The following is a 20,636-nucleotide window of genomic DNA, read 5'->3' on the forward strand; positions in this document are numbered from 1 at the left end:
TCCACTTAGGTCCATTTTAAAAATCATCATATTTTTCAAAAATATCTTTTCTTCTTTTCTCAGAATTTAGAGTAAAGACTAAATTAATATAGATTTGTGATCATAGTCATGGATGTATTGAAATTTAATCCTGCTTTAATTCTATAAAAGCACAAAAATTAATTTTATTCTTTCTTGGAATTTAAATGAAGATCAAATTAGAATATATTTGTAACCATAGTCATGAATATTTTACAATTTAATCTCATTTCAATTCTATTAAAGGACGAGATTTGCTTTTAAAATTCTAATTTTAAACAAATTCTTTCAAAGCATTCATCATTTTGCATCATTATTTACCATCTTTTCAAATTAATTTTAAACTTCCAAGTGATTTTGAAATAAATTTTCAAAAATATAGTTTTCATTTTCAAAATTCAAAACCATTTTCAAATTTCATTTACAAAAGCAGATTCACCCTTTTATTTCTCAATTTTACTCAGTTTTAAATCTTATTTCAAAATTTTAATTTTTAATTCCTATTTCTGAACTTCATAATTTCTTGAATTTCATATTTTGACTTCGGATTTCATATCAATTTCAAATATTCAAATCTTTACCTCTTTTTTAAAAATTCAAATTTTGAATTCTATCTTCCATCTTAAATTTAATTTTGAATTTTATTTCAATATCCAAATTGAATTCCCCATCAAAGTTTAAAATTCACTTCGAAATTCCAATTCAACTTCCAAGTTCAATTCTGATTTCAAATATTAAATTGAATTTCAAAATCAATTCAAAGTTTCAATTTCGAAATCTAATTCAAATTCCAAATTCAATTCTGATTTCAAATATTGAATTGAATTTCAAAATCAATTCAAAGTTTCAATTTCGAAATCTAATTCAAATTCCAAATTCAATTCTGATTTCAAGCATTAAATCAAATTTCATAATTATTTCAAAATCTCAATTCCAATTCTCAAGATTGATTTCAAATTCTATTTCAATTTCAAAACTTTCAAATTCAAACTTTCAAACTTTTTAATTCCATTTTCATCACAAATTCAATTTCAATTTTGGAATCTTATTCCAAATTCTCAATCTAATTTTGGAATTCATTTTGGACTTCCAAATTCGAATCTAATTTCAAACATTAAATCAAATTTTAGAATTATTTCAAAGTCTCAACTTCTAAATTCCTTTTTAAATCTCAAAATCACTTCAAATCCAAACTTTGGATTCAAATTTCAATCTTTTCAAAATTCAATTTCTGAACCATTTTCTAAAGGATATTCTCAAAACCTATTTCAAGATCACTTGGAAAATCCAAAATTCTTTTTAAAAACATACATTATAGCACAAGCATGATTATTTGTGCATTTAGAATTTCAGAATAATTACTTAGACAAATTTAGGCAAAGCTAAAGGCATTGATTCAATCCTTGGTTCAATTACCCCTGGTAAAGGCGCCAGGAACGGTTGAACCTCGTACCGACGAGCGAATCCCGTCTATCCATTTTTTTGCAAAATTTTCAAAACGGAGGCGAGTACATTTCAAAATATCTTTTTCAAAAAAAGGTCATGTGAGACCTTGCAAAAGAGTTTCTTTCCTTCTTTCTTTCTCCCCTCAAAAGGGAGAGAAAAAAAGGAAAAGGAAAGAGGAAAGAATTTTTTTTTGCAACGATCACAGCTTCTAAGGCTGCTGAAATACTGAACTCACAATTTCACTAACTCACAGAAAGAATTTGAGTGAAAAACTAGAGTGAAAATACTCAATGAGTGAGAAAATGAATACTTAAATGATAAGGAGTAAAAAACAAAAAAATTGATGTTTTTCTTGATTATTTTGATTGTAGATCTCATTCTTATTTATAGCTAAAGAATTTAAGATGTTGGTGGTACGAAGGGGTGTCAAACAGAGGTTTTTAAATAGTAAAAAATCTTTGAAAAATAAAAGAACGCAACTTCTGAAAGTTTCAGAAAATGGCTATATCAGTCGACTGAAATAATGATTAGTTGACTAAAATCAAATATTAGCAGACTAACTATTACAGTCAGTTGACTATTGTATCTAGCCGAACAGATTTAAAAACTGGTTTTTGAAACTTAGTCAACTAAAGAAAAGTTAGTCGACTGATGAAAATCATCAGTAGACTGGAAAAAAAACTTTCAGTCGACTCAGCTAAATTTTTTAGAAATCGAACATTCTGTCTGGTCGACTAAGAAAACTTTCAGTTGACTCCTACTAAAATTTTCAGAAATCGAACATTTTGTCTGGTTGACTAAGAAAACTTTCAGTCGACTGTTGTTAAACTTTACAGAAATCAAACTCTCAGGTCGGTCGACTAAAGGTTGATTAGTCAACTAATCAGAAAATTGACATTTTGCTTTGAAAAACTGACATAAAAAAATTGGTTGACTGATGAGTCTATTGGTCAACTGATAAACCTGAAAATGTAAGTAAAAAGTTTTCTAAAATGATTTTCGCGAAGGGTTCTTTTAAAAAAGTTTTTTTAAGTATTTTTAGGTGAAATGCAAGTAAAATATGCTATCAAAGTAAAACTCTTATAAGAATCTAAGACTTTTAAAGAGATTTACATTTGCACACTTGTTTTCACAGATTCTTCAACAAATTCTTTAATTCTTTTCAACTTTCTTCATTGCCTTAGCTGAAATTCAGTTGTTCCAGTTGTTCATTATCAAAATCTTGTGCTTGATTTATTATGTACTACTTTCTTGTCTTAACAAAATTGAAATTGAAATTGAAATTATTTTGATATTGAAATTGAAATTGAAATTGAAGTTGGAATTAAAATTGGAATTTGAAATTATTTCGAAAATAACTTGGAAAATGCTTTTGACATAACTGGGTTATGGTTTTGCATCTCATTATATTATTGCACCTCTCTTATCTGCGTATCACCCGCATACCCAGTAGCATCTCACTTGCTATAACATTTCATTAGCTGAATCCTTTCATTAACAATACATCATTTGTATTTTATGTTTTTCATCATCTTTATTTCTTTACTTATTCTTTGTGATTCAATTTCCATTATATAGGACATGCATTTTATTGATCTCTCTTAGAAATCTAGAGACATAAAATCATTAATAATATGCAATATATGTCAGAAATATATCAAAATTATAAGCTTCGAACTTGTTGCTAATTAAAAACAAATATAAGTTGTTGAAACAAATTTAGATCTTTGATAACCTGATTTTGTAAAATTTGTCGAGAATAACAGAACATTGATAAAATTGCAGTATTTTTACCGTGATTACCTATACCTGTCAGGCATACAACCCAATAAACCGTTTACAAAAATAAATAAATACACAAATAATTAAAAATATTTTACAAAACCCTGTTCTGACAGAGTTTTAGTCTAAAATCTGTAATATGCAGAATTTTAATTAGATTAAGGTATTTCTTGAATTTTTTTCAGAATATTTTTGACAAAACCCATTTTACACAGTCTGATATTAGGATTAAGATTCACTTAAAATTTTTATAAAATATTTAGAGTCATTTTTTATAGGCGTTTATAATGTTTATCAAAGATGGGTCGAAATCATCCTGTAAATAGTGCAAAAATATAGAGCTCTATTAAAATAGTCATATCTACATCAATACTGATCCAAAATGAACAAAACAAGATTTTAAATTTAAAATGAAGATGTCTAAATGATCATAGTTTTTTTATTTAATTTTTTAGGATCAGTATTCATAAAGTTATTGATTTTTTTCCGAGATGTGTTAAGAAAAATTTATCAGACATTATAGCTTTAGGTTTCTCATAAAATGATTTTGTAAAAACCCTTTTTAAGATTATAAAATCTTTAGATTCTGATTATTTTTGTTTTGATCTAACTTAATATATGTTAATACATGAAAAACACCATAAATAATCATACTATGATTAGATCTAATATGAAATAAGAACAAAGCCCTAATTTCACATGTTTCTCAAAATTATTTTTGGGAAAAATATAATATTTATATTTTTTTATTCAAGAAACGATTTCTTTTACCAAGAAAATATATAGAATAGATCAAAAACATATTCAAAGTTGCTAAAAATCAAAATACTTCAATCATACATGCTTCAAGAGTGTAAAAACATTGGCTATGTAAATCTTACTTGTCTATGATCGATTCTCACAATTAGAACGAAGAAATGAACAATCCAGCTCCTATTCCACTACCACCAAACGACTAAGTGCAAGTCTAATGGCTGCACAAGGGTTCTCCAAAGCTTTTTCATATTTTGGAGAAGAGAGAAAACCCAAAAATAAAAAGGAAAAAAGAAGAGAGAGAGAGAGAATTAACCTTGTTAATCCTTCTCATGAGGACCTCTATTTATAGAAGGGCTTAGACAAGAGTCTCATCTCTAATATAAGAAGTTAATATTTATTAAAAAAATTCATTAATAAAATTCATTAATAAAATAAAAAAATAAATTATGAGATCTAATTAATTAAATTTTGAAATTACTTAAGCTATAAAAGAAAAGTAAAAACTTTTACTTTGGCTTGGACTCTAGTGACATGGTAACCTTTTGGGAGGCCTACAGACCCAAAGACTCATTAGAATTGGATGTTTAAATAGTCGATTTGATAGCCCTCAAAATGTAGATCATTGTGGTAGTCTTAGATTTAATTGTAAGCATACAGATTGATAAAAAAGTTAATTGATATTGAAAAACGTTAATTTTTGACTTATAATTAGGCATGAACTTCGGTCGATGATAAAATGTTCAAATCAATATCAATTTGGGATTGTAAATAGTCGATTTTGATGGCGATTGAAATGAGGAACATCTAGATCAACTTTGATTTAATAGATGAGACACTGATCAGCCAAAAATTTTGTCAGAATAATAATAACGTTGTTTAGAGTGTTCAACGCTATGAGTCCAATCCAATAAGATTAGATCCAAATCCAAAATTCATAATATACTAAAATACAAATTATTTACTTTCTTGTTTAGTCTACATCTTTTAGCTTTTTCAATTATTCGTAAAATAATCTTTATAACTTGAGACAAAGGTTCATAATGAATCAAAATCAAGAATTTCAAGAAAATCAAGAATTCACGATTACATACATGAATGGATCGATAATTCATCATTTATTTACTTTAATTATCAAAGAAAAATCTCGGGTTTTACATGCATAGTATTGTGCAAGTTAATGAGTGTCCTATTGAGACTTGGTTGGGAGTCTGACACCCTACTTTTAAAATTTTTAGATAATGAGTGAGCTAAGGAGAGGTTATGGGATACTCCGAGGGTGTCATGTGAACCTATTCTTTTATTTGATTTAGATCTCATAGATTTTATTTACTCTAATAATTATTTATTTAATTGAACCATTGATATCAATTATTTAATTATAGAGTGAATGATTTAGATTAATTCATGGTTTGTTAACGCTATTTTAAATACATGTAATTTGCTAGGAATATTTAATTGTTTTCAAAATAATGTTTTTGTTGTGAAATTTAAAATAACTATGATTTTGAAATAAAAAGGCTTTATCTATAATACCCATAATTTTGAGGGGATCATAAATAAATTATTTTGGCATAATTTATATAATTAATTATCATTAGTTGTCTATCGATAATATTTTGGTATCTATTTGATCATTGAATCTTGAATAATTAATAATATTTATAAAAGGAGAAAATCGATTATCAAAAGAACTACTAAATTATTTAAGAATCTAGATATCACATTTTTATTTAGATCCATTGAGTGGACCCATTCTAAATTACAATTTAGTATGGATCAAACCCAAGTTAAAGTAATAGAAAAAGAATAATTTATGAATATAGTTAAATATCTAATTTATGTTATTCAAGAATATAGTAGCATTCACATTAGAAGTTCAAAGAAAACATAAGTGATTTAATCAAAGTCCAAGTTCATACGAGTCCTGAGCATGCCTGACAACTCCAAGGGCAAAATCATAATTTACCAATGTATTTTTATAGTTTTAAATATTGGGTTGCATTTGTATCAAAATTCTAAGAAAAATGGACTTGATTTCATAAAAATCAAAGTTATAATGCATTCGTAACACTCCCGCCAAGTTTCGGGGCATAGTGAAAAGTTTACCGAATTTTGGGGACAAATATGATATGAGGTTCATAGTTGTCCAAACCCTGTTGACTAGGCTGGGTCAAGCAACTTTATTAATAATCTTACCTTTAACTAAAATTAACCTTAATTAATAAAGGTTAATCTAAAAAGGTAACTACACTAAAAAGGTAACTAAACTAGGCTAAGCTACTAAACTAAAACCTAATCAAACTAAAACTAACTTAGTTAAGATCTAGTTGGACCTAGATAAATTGGATCTAGGCATAACCCAAGGTCTAGACCCACTTCTTCCCACCCATGGGCCAGAACATGGTTTTTGGCCCATGGTATTAAAAAAGGAAGGGACCCCCCCCCCCCCTCCACTTGGCCCAAGGCAATGCCAAGTGGCAAGTGGCTCTTGCGACTTGGCTGCCACTCCTCCCTCTCTACACCCTATAAATACCCCCCTCTCCTTTCTTTTCCCTCATTCCATCTAGCCCTCTCTCCCTCTTCCCCTTCTCCTAGTTGGCGCCACCTTATGGTGGTTCTCTCTCTCTCTCTCTCTCTCTCTCTCTCTCTCTTAGCCCTCCCTTGCACCACCATTGTGGTGGTTGCCTCCTTTCTGGCCACCGATTTCCTCCCTCTCTCTCTCTATTTTTATCCATCTTCCTCTTTTGGTTAGCTACCACCACCATCCTCTCACCATTTAGCTGGTGGCAGTACCACTAGCCACCCTTTTTTCTTCATGCCCCTCAGTTCGGTTTGAGCCCACCCTAACCCGAGCCGCACCTCACTCGAGCTCTATCGGTTCGGTCCTCCATCAAGCTCGGTTCGAGCAAGGCGACGACCTCCACCTCGTCAACCTAACTTAGCATGAGCCAACTCCCCCTCGGCTCAGTCTGGTTTAGGTTCGATTCAGCCAACCTCCCTCATCAAAGTTACGCCCTCGGAGGAATCGCCGAAGCCTTCATAATATTTTTGGAGAAAAAATTACCTCGGTTATTTTGGAATTTTTTTCTTCTATCGATAAGTGTTCCAAGGTAGGTTCTCTTCCTACCAAATGCTCATAAAATTATAATAATTTTTATGATCGGTTATTTTATTTGTTTAATGCTTCGATATGTAATGTATGCAACCAATTATTAAATTTATGTGATTATTCTATGCACCATTGTGAATTTTTGAAGTAAACAATATTTTGAATAAAATTCAGATAGGGATGTTTTACGAGTACTTTAGGAGGAAAATGAATACTTTACAAAGAAATGAGTTTTTATAAGAAAATAAATGTTTTATGAATATTTTATGTGAAAATAAATAATTTTCAATGAAATAAATACTTTATAAGTATTTTAAGAGGAAAAGAACTATTTTAAGAATAGAAATAAATCTTATACAAATATTTTACAAGGGAAAAAAATGAATATTTATGAGAGAAATAGATAAATATTTTATGAGAGAAATGAATAAATATTTTTTTTTATGGAAATGGACATTCTTCAATAAAATGGATATTTTAAGAATGTTTCATAAAGAAATAGTTATCTTTTGAATAAAATATTCTCGTATATATGATATTATGAGGAAATGTATTCGCATATATTGTTTCATGCTCGCATACCTTAGTTTACATATATTGTTTCATGCTCTCATGCATTAGTTTACATAAGATCAAGCCTTATATGTTTAAATTGGTTTTTACATTTTGAATAAAGCAAAAAGGTATTTTACAAAAGTTAAAAAAATGCTTAGTAAAATACTTAGGGTGTGACAGGGTAGGTGATAAATAGTCTGATGGCCCGTTATAAATTTTTTTGAGTGAGAAAGCTCATTTGGTCTCTAGTCCTCGGAAGTTAGGGACCGAACTATCAATATTGTCCTAGGGGTATGTTCATGCCTTCTATAGAAGCTTTAGATGCATCATATTTGTGATTGTTATGAAACTATGTTTTGATGACACATAATATGATATACTGTCATATATGCTTTAATATGATATGATGATATGCCTTCATGAAAAATGTTATATTATGACTGGATATGATTTGACATGTATTTAACGAGTATTTGTTGCAAGGTTATTTCACCTAAAAATAATGGAGACAACCTGCTCAAGTACAACCTTTGGTGCAATCATACTCTCTGAAGAAAAAGTTTAATGGGCCATACATTCTTAAAGATCATCCAAGGAGATCGGCTACTTCAAGATGAAGATTTTTTTTTTCTTTAGAGTCATATGTAACAGAACCTTCAGAAGCATGCATATTGCATATTTCATATTACATGCTTTATCATACAAAGCCATCTATTTACAAAAAGCTATGTTTCATAAAAGGATACGATATTTCAAAAAGCACCATTTTGGAAACAAATCATTGTACTTTCTTACAAGCATTTATGAAAAATGTATTTTGATAAGATATAATAGCTCTTGATTTCAAAAGCATTAATTGTACCTTCTAACATGCATTTATAAAAAAAAAGACAACATGAAAAGAAATAAAAGCTAATGATTTCAAGTATGAAAGAAAAAGACAAAATGAATTTAATCATAATACATAATCGACTATCTTGAATTGACAAAACAAATATTATTATATTATGTTTGGAAAAGACTTTAGTTATTTTATACACTCAAGAATGTCGACTTACTTAAAGTCATCATTCTTTCTGTAAACATTAAATGCCACCTCAAAAGCATTTAATAAATGACTATTTATTTAATAATAAAAATCCACACTCAAGAATGTCGACTTACTTAAAGTCATCATTCCTTTTGTAAACATTAAATAACACTTCAAAAAGTATTTGAGAAATGACCATTTATAAATAAAGTACTCAACAAAGCATTTATTGTTCTTACATACATTTAACTAAAGAAGTGGCGATTTGTAAGAAATATACTAATATACTACAAATCATTAAATTAAGTAAATACAAAGCTACATGATAACTTACACTCCAACGTTCAATATACTGCAAATCATTTATTATGAGAATAGACCTGTTACAAATTATATCTCATTTAAAATACAACAACGAATAGTGTACCCCAAATGCTATACTTATGGAAAGAAGACTTTTCAAAAAAGCAATGTAGCACACATATCTTTTTACACAAAGTTGTTTTTGAAATGACTTGACATCTCATATCATAAAAGGACAATCATTTCAAAAAGGCAACGACTATTTTCTTGAGGCTATATATATACACTAACAAAATAGTATTTCACACAACATGTGAGCTTACAAAGAGAACAATTTCTATTCAATATTCGAAAAAGAGAGCCTAGAAAAAGAAAGAGAAAAGTCAAGAAAAGCTCTTTGACAAAGAGAATCATCTGTGTGAAAAGAAAAGAACATTCTGAGAATCTTCATTCATGCATTCATATCATTCTGAAGGTTCTATAAGAAGTATTGTAACTTTCTGTTATTCACTGTTTCCCTTCTCTGTTGAGAGAAATAGACCTCTGTGAAAGAGAGTGTTCCCTTCTCTGTAGAGAGAAGTAGACCTCTGTGAAAGAGGGTGTTCCCTTCTCTGTAGAGAGAAGTAGACCTCTGTGAAAAAGGGTGTTCCCTTCTCTGTTGAGAGAAGTAGATCTCTGGGAAAGAGGGTGATTGTACTATTTATCCGGTAACTCGAATTTTATAGTGAAAGGCTCAAGTGTTTTGCTTGGGGACTGGATGTAGGTCAGTAACTCGACCGAACCAGTATAAATCTTGTGTTTTCTGTGTTGTGCCTTATTGCCTTTAAATTTTATATTATCGATCTTTTTCATATTTTACTATTCATCCCCCCTCTAGTGGAATTTTATTTGGTATCAGAGCAGATTTGCTGGTTTCGACATAACAAGTCTTCCAGCACAAATGACATCAACCTCTTATGCTCGTGATATTGAAGGACAACACGCAACTCACCCTCCTTTCTTCAACGGCTGCAACTATGGATATTGGAAATGCAGGATGACTATATTTCTAAAGTCTATAGATTTTGCTGTATGGAAAATTGTTGAACATCCATACAAATCTCTATCCTCAGACTATAGCTTATGGTTTGATGAAGAAAAGAAGATGGCGAATCTAAATGCAAAGGCTATGAATGCTTTGTATTGTGCCATTGATTAAAATGAATTTAACAGAATATCCATTTGTGAATCTGCTTATGATATTTGGCACTCTCTGGAAGTTATTCATGAAGGAACCAACAAAGTGAAAGAAGTCAAGATCTCATCTCTGGTTCGAAAATATAAGTTGTTCAAAATGAACAAAGATGAACCTATCACAGAGATGTTTACAAGATTCACCAACATCACCAACGACCTTAAATCTCTAGGAGAAACCTATTCCCAGACAGATAAGGTGAAGAAAATCTTGAAATCTCTCATAACTGATTGGGAGAAAAAGACAACAGCTATTAAAGAAGCTCAAGATTTATCCAAGCTTACCCTAGATGACTTAATAGGCAATCTTATGGCCTATGAAGTTCATATGAAGGAAAGAAGGGAAGAGGAATAACCTACAAAGAAAACTCTAGCCTTCCCAGCCCTTTCTGAGAATGAGGACTCAGAAAAGGAATCTGAAATTGCGCTGCTTACTCGAAAATTTCAGCGCTTCATGAGAAAGAACATGCTATCAAATAAGCATAAGGAAAAGAAAGATTCAAAGGAAGATACCATGTGCTATCAATGTAATAAGCCAAGTCACATGAGACGTGACTGTCCTCTTCTAAAAAAGAAATCCAAAATCAAGGAACCAAAGAAAAGGTTCTTCAAGAAGAAGGCTCTGCATGCTCAATGGGATGATTCAGAACCATCCACAAGTGAAGAGTCAAGTGATGATGAAGCCGAAACCGCCAACATGTGCTTCATGGCAGAAAGCTCTGTAAGTGAATCCTTTGATTTTTCTTTTGAAGAACTTCAAAATGCTTTTCAAGAACTTTTTGAAGAATCAAGAAAAATGATTCTCAAAAACAAAAGTTTGAAATCTGAAAACCTAGAGCTTCTCCAGAAAAATGAAGAACTCAGTATTAAAATTTCTGAGTTGAAAAAGAAAATTTTTATTCTTACTTCTGAAATCAGTTCTACTAATTCCAAGACAAAAAATCTTCAAGTAGAAATTTCAGAATAAAAAAGCAAAACTGAAAACCTTATGAAAATGGTTTTCAAGTTTACCAAAGGGAAAGAGAACCTGAATAAACTCCTATCCTCTCAAAAACTCTCTTTTTAGAAGAATGGTATTGGTTACTCTCATATAAATAAATCTTCTTATATGAATAAAAAAACTGTTTTTGTCAAAGGTTCTGCTGAACCTAAGCAGGAGTATTACAACTTTCATACTATGTACTCCTCTAAATTTGTAGACAAACCCAAATCAAAATGGATATGGGTTCCAAAGTCTAACAAAAAGGGACCCGATCGGGTACCACAAAGAATTTTTACTTGATGTTTTGCAGGCTCTAAAGAAGAAGAACAGATGGATACTAGACAGTAGATGTTCAAAACATATGACAGGACATCCAGATCTTTTTGCTATTCTTCATCATAAAGAAGGAGGAACCGTCACCTTTGGAGATAACAACAAAGGTTTGATAATTGGTATTGACAATATTGCTAATATCGATAAACCTCTTATCAAAGATGTTCTCCTTGTTAAAGGCTTAAAACATAACCTCTTAAGTATAAGTCAAATGTGTGACACAGGTTCTAATGTTAGCTTTAAACATGATGCATGCCTTATAGCAGACATCAACGAAAATATTATTTTAAAAGGTATAAAAAGAAATAATATATATGATTTATACCTAGAGAATATTACTGAACACTGCCTTATAGCTAATAATGACACTCAAAATCTATGGCACATGAGAATGGGTCATGTTAACTCTAAATATATGTCTAAATTAGCTAAAAACAATTTGGTACGTGGGTTACCTAAAATATCATTTAAAAAAGACTATTTTTGTGATGCATGTCAATTAGGAAAATTGTCAAAATCATCTTTCAAATCAAAAAATATTGTTTCAAGTAAAAGACCTTTAGAGCTTCTCCACCTGGATCTTTTTGGTCCTTCTAGGGTAGCTAGTCTTAATCATAATAAATATGCTTTTGTCATTGTAGATGATTACTCAAGATTCACTTGGGTAATATTTTTGAAAAACAAAAGTGATACGTTTTATGAATTTGAAATTTTATGTAAAAGTTACAAAATGAAAAATCTTCTACTATTATCAAAATTTGTAGTGACCATGGAGGAGAATTTGACAATGATCTTTTTGTAAATTTTTGTAACTTGCATGGTATTTCACATAACTTTGCCTTTCCTAGAGCTGCACCTCAAAATGGTGTGGTAGAAAGAAAGAATAGAACCCTTCAGGAATTTGCTAGAACTATGCTCCAACATAATAATCTTGCCAAATATTTTTGGGCAGAAACTGTTAATACTGTATGCTATATATCAAATAGAGTTCTTATTAGGCTCTTATTAAATAAAACTCCTTATGAATTATTTTATGACCGAACTCCAAGAAAAGACTATTTTAAAGTCTTTGGGTGTAAATGCTTTATCCTTAACACAAAAGATAGCCTTGATAAATTTGATGCTAAATTTATTGAAGGCATATTCTTAGGATATTCAAGTCATAGTAAAGCATACCAAGTTTTTAATAAGAGTTCAAATACTATTGAAGAATCTGTGCATGTCAGTTTTTGTGAATCTATTGATCAATCTGTTCTTAAGCAGACTAACGATGATGATCTTGAAAGTACAAATTTTTTCTTAGATAACACAGCTAAACCTAATGAAGATGATCTTCAAAGAACATTTGCTAAAATCAGAGATCATCCTCAAAAGCAAATTTTGGGAGACCTGACCAAGGGGGTTCAAACTAGAGCTCAGCTGAAATGGATTGCAAACATGACATTCATCTCTCAACTTGAACCAAAGAAGATTGATGAAGCTATCATTGACGGGTTCTGGATGCTAGCCATGACTGAAGAACTGAATCAATTCCAAAGAAATGATGTCTGGGATCTTGTACCAAGACCAAAAGATCATCAAATCATTGGGACAAGATGGATCTTTAGAAACAAGCTGAATGAAACAAGTAATGTTGTAAGAAACAAGGCAAGGCTAGTGGGTCAAGGATACAACCAGGAAGAAGGTATTGATTTTGATGAAACATTTGCTCTATTGCTAGACTTGAATCTATAAGAATGCTTTTAGCATATGCAAGCTATATGGATTTCAAACTATATCAAATGGATGTTAAAACTGCTTTTCTAAATGGTTTTATAAATAAAAAAGTTTATGTAAAACAACCTCAAGGTTTTGAAAATGATCAATATTCGAGTCATGTCTTTAAACTAAAACGTGCTCTATATGGTTTAAAACAAGCACCTCGTGCTTGGTATGACAAACTTAAAACTTTTTTATTAAAAATTGGATTTTTTGTAGGCAAGGCAGATTCAACATTATTTGTAAAAATAGTGAATGATCATACCCTAATCGTTCAAATATATGTGGACGATAGCATCTTTAGATCTACTAACAACAGTCTTTATGAAGATTTTTCTAAGTACATGCAGAAAGAATTCGAAATGAGTATGATGGGAGAACTCACCTACTTTCTTGGACTGCATATTAAGCAAACCAAGGATGGAGTCTTCATCAATCAGTCTAAATATGCTCATGAACTTCTGAAGAGGTTCAATATGAACTCAATTGCTTTAAAGAATACTCCTATGAGCACAACTACTGTATTGGATAGAGATGAAGATGGTAAGACTGTGGATACAAAGTTATACAGAGGTATGATAGGATCACTACTTTATTTAACTGCTAGCCGTCCAGATATCATGTTCAGTGTTTGCTTGTGTGCTAGATTTCAGTCAAATCCAAAAGAGTCACATCTTAAAGCTGTAAAAAGAATAATGAGATATTTAAAAGGCATAATTGATTTTGGGTTATTTTATTCAAAATCATCTACATTTGATTTAATCTCATACAGTGATGCTGACTTCGCTAGAAGTAAATCTGACAAAAAAAGCATAAGTGGAACATGTCATATGCTAGGGCACTCACTAGTTTCATGGTTCAGTAAGAAACAAAATTGTGTATCATTATCAACTACTGAAGTTGAATACATAGTTGGAAGCCTAGCATGTACACAGGTCATCTGAATGAAACAAACTTTAAAAGATTTTGATCTAAAATTTGAAAATACAACTATTTTCTGTGATAATACTAGTGCTATAAACTTATCAAAAATCCTATTTTACACTCTTACACACCTTCCTTTCACAATTTTTTTTAACTCATCGCATCTCATCACATCTTTACATGGAAATCTTTAAAATCTATGAATCACAATTCACATCATGGAACACACCTCTTTGGCTCTATTCTTCTATCCTATTTTATTCATCCATACTTTTTTCACACACTACTTCCAATGAGCACTCCATACTCAAACTATGACAAACTTCACAATTTGATAGACTCTCCTATATTCAAATTTCCTTATATAGAAAAATAATTTTTGAAACTATGTTCTTCTTGTCATATTTCCTAATATAATATACTCTCATCAACACTATCTTCCAAAGAATGATTTGTTCTATCATTCACAAGAGTCTTAAGTTACAATTCACGAGTTCTCCATTTAACTAAAATCTAAATTTCATTCACTTCAAGTGTCATTCACTTGGTATTATAATAATTTTCATCCCTCTATTTAATGAAGTGATTCATTCTTCATGAATTCATTCGAAAATTTCTATCTACAAGCTCTTATTCTCTCCAAGTTCTCACTTCCTTCAAAGCTTTTAATTCTTTCAAGTTACTTGCAATGGCATCTTCTTCAAGATTTTCTGATGTCAACATGATTGAGGTTGCCGATTTGAGATACCTTGATCTCATCCACCTTTTTCACTCCATTAACTCTCTGCCAATCCAACCTGGTAAGCTAGTCAACTTTGAAGCATTCACCTCCTTCGACTTAGAAACCTCTCTTCAAGACTTTGTGTATATCTTAGGATCGTCCAACTCCTTGTCCTATTATCCTCAGCTAATCAAAATTTTCTACACCAACCTTTCAGTCAACCATGACCAGTCAACTATCACATCCATGGTCCATGGAAAAATCATTTCTTTCGATATTTCTCTGTTAGGTTGTATTCTTAACATTTCATCTTATGGAATCGAACTCCCAAACATAGTACCTATAGATCATACTGTGTTTAAGAAAATCCTCCACTCCACTCGTTCAACCCACTTCCCGTGGCATACGAGCAATTTGAAACCTCATGCTCTGATGTTGTCACAAATCCTCTCCTCAAATGTCTTCCCCAAACTACCATCCAAGGGATTTGTGCCAAACGAAATCTCTCTTATTCTCTAGGCGATCTTCTGTAACTTCCCCATAAATTAGTCCAGCATCATTTTCCATAACATGATTAATTTTCGTACCTTCCGTTCTCTCCCATTTGGTTATTTCAACACCCATATTCTTCAGTATTTCTAAGTGCCACTTCAAAATGATGTTGTCTCCTATTCCATTCATGCATTTGATGACTCCTACCTTCCTAAGGAAGGGTCACCTCAACACCTCTCTGACGACGAAGGCCATGGTGAAGCAATTCCAGCAGCAAATTCTGAACTAGACATCTTCTCAGCCCTTGTCGATGTCCAGAATACCCGGGATCTCCTTCTGAGGAACCAAACTTCTCTGCACCAAGCCTTTGAATCTTTGAAGATCGGCCAAGATAATTTACTCCAGAAGTTTAATCCCACATCCGATTCAGAATGAACTTTTTATTTGGTCTGTAATAACTCTTTTTATACTCTGATCCCCTCCTTTTTGTCTATGACAAAGGGGGAGAAAAACCTGTCTCCTATGTTGAAGAAAAATACTCTGATACTTAAAACCTTTATGGTTTTATGCATTTTTATGATATCATTATTATTATGCATATGACTTTTTGACAGAGGGAGCATATTTTGTCATCATAAAAAAGGGGGAAAATGTTAAGAAACTATGTTTTGATGACACATAATATGATATACTGTCATATATGCTTTAATATGATATGATGATATGCCTTCATGAAAAATGTTATATTATGACTGGATATGATTTGTCATGTATTTAACGAGTATTTGTTGCAAGGTTATTTCACCTAAAAAGAATGGAGACAACCTGCTCAAGTACAACCTTTGGTGCAATCATACTCTCTGAAGAAAAAGCTTGATGGGCCATACATTCTTAAAGATCATCCAAGGAGATCGGCTACTTCAAGATGAAGATTTTTTTCTTCTTTAGAGTCATATGTAACAGAACCTTCAGAAGCATGCATATTACATATTTCATATTACATGCTTTATCATATAAAGCCATCTATTTACAAAAAGCTATGTTTCATAAAAGGATACGATATTTCAAAAAGCACCTTTTTGGAAACAAATCATTGTACTTTCTTACAAGCATTTATGAAAAAGGTATTTTGATAAGATATAATAGCTCATGATTTCAAAAGCATTAATTGTACCTTCTAACATGCATTTATAAAAAAAAAAGACAACTTGAAAAGAAATAAACGCTAATGATTTCAAGTATGAAAGAAAAAGACAAAATGAATTTAATCATAATACATAATCGACTATCTTGAATTGACAAAACAAATATTATTATATTATGTTTGGAAAAGGCTTTAGTTACTTTATACACTCAAGAATGTCGACTTACTTAAAGTCATCATTCTTTCTGTAAACATTAAATGCCACCTAAAAGCATTTAATAAATGACTATTTATTTAATAATAAAAATCCACACTCAAGAATGTCGACTTACTTAAATTCATCATTCCTTCTGTAAACATTAAATAACACTTCAAAAAGTATTTGAGAAATGACCATTTATAAATAAAGTACTCAACAAAGCATTTATTGTTCTTACATACATTTAACTAAAGAAGTGGCGATTTGTAAGAAATATACTAATATACTACAAATCATTAAATTAAGTAAATACAAAGCTACATGATAACTTACACTCCAACGTTCAATATACTGCAAATCATTTATTATGAGAATAGACCTGTTACAAATTATATCTCATTTAAAATACAACAACGAATAGTGTACCCCAAATGCTATACTTATGGAAAAAAGACTTTTCAAAAAAGCAATGTAGCACACATATCTTTTTACACAAAGTTGTTTTTGAAATGACTTGACATCTCATATCTCAAAAGGACAATCATTTCAAAAAGGCAACGACTATTTTCTTGAGGCTATATATATACACTAACAAAATAGTATTTCACACGACATGTGAGCTTACAAAGAAAAACATTTCTATTCAATATTCGAAAAAGAGAGCCTAGAAAAAGAAAGAGAAAAGAAAGAGAAAAAGTCAAGAAAATCTCTTTGACAAAGAGAATCATCTGTGTGAAAAGAAAAGAACATTCTGAGAATCTTCATTCATGCATTCATATCATTCTGAAGGTTCTATAAGAAGTATTGTAACTTTCTGTTATTCAATGTTTTCCTTCTATGTTGAGAGAAATAGACCTCTGTGAAAAAGGGTGTTCTCTTCTCTGTAGAGAGAAGTAGACCTCTGGGAAAGAGGGTGATTGCACTATTTATCCGATAACTCGGATTTTATAGTGAAAGACTCAAGTGTTTTGCTTGGGAGCTGGATGTAGGTCAGTAACTCGACCGAACCAGTATAAATCTTGTGTTTTCTGTGTTGTGCCTTATTGCCTTTAAATTTTATATTATCGATCTTTTTCATATTTCACTATTCACCCCCCTCTAGTGGAATTTCAGTGATGTCACTGGTGGAGTTTCTCTTGGTCGTGAACCACCCTCAGTGTATTCATTTTAGTAAGTCACTTGGGTCATTAAAATACATGACATAATAAACCCTTGAGTGGTCTTATCTGATTCAAGATTTATCCTGTGAGTACCCGTAGGAATGGTAAGCGAGAGAAACATTGCATTCATTTTCTAATGAACTTGTGTTGAAAACATGCTCTTAATGATTCAAATGCTCAATCATTGATAGGTTCATGTTTTGTAACATGATGCATGAAATTATTTGCCATAGTTGTCAATACGAATGCATTATGTTGCATTGTACATGTTATGAAAGGATGCATGATTTTTTATATACTTTGTTTTGTACAAATATGCAATGTTATTGTGTTTCTATTCTGACTCCTATATCATAAACATTTAGGTAATGAATGAACACGTTAGAGTGGTGGCGAGATGCTACAGGCGGGGTCGAGAACCAATTATTTTAGTTTTGAGATTTGTTTTAGAAAAAATAATCTATGATTATAAATAATTGTTATTTTTATTGACAATGTTGTGGGCTTTAGAGTCCAGTGTTTACAAATAATTTATTTATTTGATGAATGATTTAATTTTGTTCATGAATTATAATATCTCATTTCGAATCTTTGATTGGATCTGATCCACGATTTGGACCTGGACTCAAGTCCATTACAGAGAATGTATCCAGTCCTATGTTGAGTTAGAGTACTCTCCTCAAAATTCTAAAGAGTTTAAAAAAATTGTGAAAGATTTTAAGTATATTTTTGGGTTAAATTTTTTGATTCAAGACCTATTTTCTTCTTTGGTTTTTTTCTTTGGATATTCAGTTTTGGTGTGCTTTTGGTTTTTTAGTAAGAGACTGGATCTATCTTGAATTCCTAAAATCTTTAGGGTTTGTTTTTTTTTCTCTATAAATACTCATTGTTGTAGAGAAAATGAATCAATGGATATTAAGTTTTTTAAAATTTCTATTAATTCTTTAAATTTCGGGACATCATAGATTAGGTAGCGTAAGGTGAGAATAGCCGGAGCATAGATCGGCCGATCCTACTTGCAAGTTTCACTTGCATCAATCCGGCAAAAAGATGCTCCATTTCTTGTGGTCGATGAGCCTCCACCTATATGAAACTTTTGTGGATCCTGTTGACTCCCATCCATCGATAGGGAACACAACGATACAATGCAAAGCCCGAATGGAGTAAAATGTGATTTTAAAATGTCACAAGATGAATTGTGCAATAGATAAAAAAGACAAAAAGGTCATCATTTTAAACGTCAAGCAGGTATTCAAAACACACTAAGGGTACGTCCGGCTGCTCATTTAAAAAAAAAACGAGAATCACTTTCTAATTTGAATATGAATCTCAAGCAAATTAGAAAGTGACTCCCATTTGCAAAAGCAAATGAGATTCACTTTCTCACAACTTAACTTTTTATGTTGAGTTGCTGATAGAAATCAGAGATTCACTTTCTCATCCAAATGAGAAAGTAAATCAGAATGACCCAACCAAACGTGCCCTAAGAAAGTAAGCGGCTGAATATAATAACCCAAACATCGGGTAATTTGTGTTGTAGTTTAATTATTATTTTTTCTCTTTCAACAAGGATATATGACAGGTACTGGCTAACTGTTAGACCCTCAATAATCTGGGCAGCACGCGCGGCATGCGCAGTGCGCGCGCGGCATGCGCAGTGCGCGCGCGGCATGCGCGTGCGTGTGCGGCATGCGCGGCGCGGCGCGGCGCGGCATGCGCAGTGTGTGCGCGACATGTGCGGCGTGGGTGCGGCATGCGCGGCGCGGGCGCGGCATGCGCGGCGCGGGCGCGGCATGCGCGGCGCGCACGTGGCAGGCTTAGCGCGTGTGGCAGGCGTAGCACGTGGGGCGGATTACGAGGTGGCGTGCGGAACGATGCGTGGCATTCGAATGGATGGTGCGTGCGGCGAGGAGGCGCCTGCACTTGCAAAGGGGTGTGACCCAAGTGACTGTTGGTGGCAAAGGGGTGTGAAGACACCTGTGTTTGCAAAAGGGTGCGACCCAAAGGATGCGATGATTGGCATGTCCCTTGAAAGCTATAAATGTGTAATGTCTGGGCATTGCAAGGCATGCAAGTCAGACCAGTGTAATTGTATTTTATGTGAATAATACAAGTGTGGGTATTCATTGTATTCGGCTTGTGTCAAAGAAAGACTTCCGTTGCTGTGAGGTTCAACGAGGTCGGGCCGATCTCGTGCCGGCGCAAGGCAAACTTCAAAGGTTGAAGTTTAAGCTTGTGACAAGTGGACTCAGAGCCAGGTTTTGCCTATTATGTCTAATAAGACTGCGTAAAGGATAGGACTCCTGGAGGAGCGACTGGATGCATGGGCCACTCAGTTGAAGCTGTTGGAGACCCGAGTTACTGAATTTGATGTCTGCATGAGATCTTTGGAGGAAAAATTCGAGAAGTCTCCCGGGGAGTCTTCATTTCTCACCATGATTCAGCACGATGTCAAGTCCCTGGGGGATGAGGTAGGCCTTTTAAAACTGGCACTGCTTAGTAATTCGGCTGGCACTGAGACGAGAAAGATCAAGGTGCCAGAACCTAAGGCATTTACGGGTGTGCGTAATGCCAAGGAGTTGGAGAACTTCTTGTGGGATATGGACCATTACTTTAAGAATATTAAGACACCGGACGCTGAGAAGGTTGCTATGACCAGCATGTACCTGACTGAGGATGCTAAACTTTAGT

The sequence above is a fragment of the Nuphar pumila genome, chromosome 2 (genome assembly GCF_984573655.1).
Source record: "Nuphar pumila chromosome 2, dmNupPumi1.hap1.1, whole genome shotgun sequence".
In the NCBI taxonomy this organism is placed as follows: Eukaryota; Viridiplantae; Streptophyta; class Magnoliopsida; order Nymphaeales; family Nymphaeaceae; genus Nuphar; species Nuphar pumila.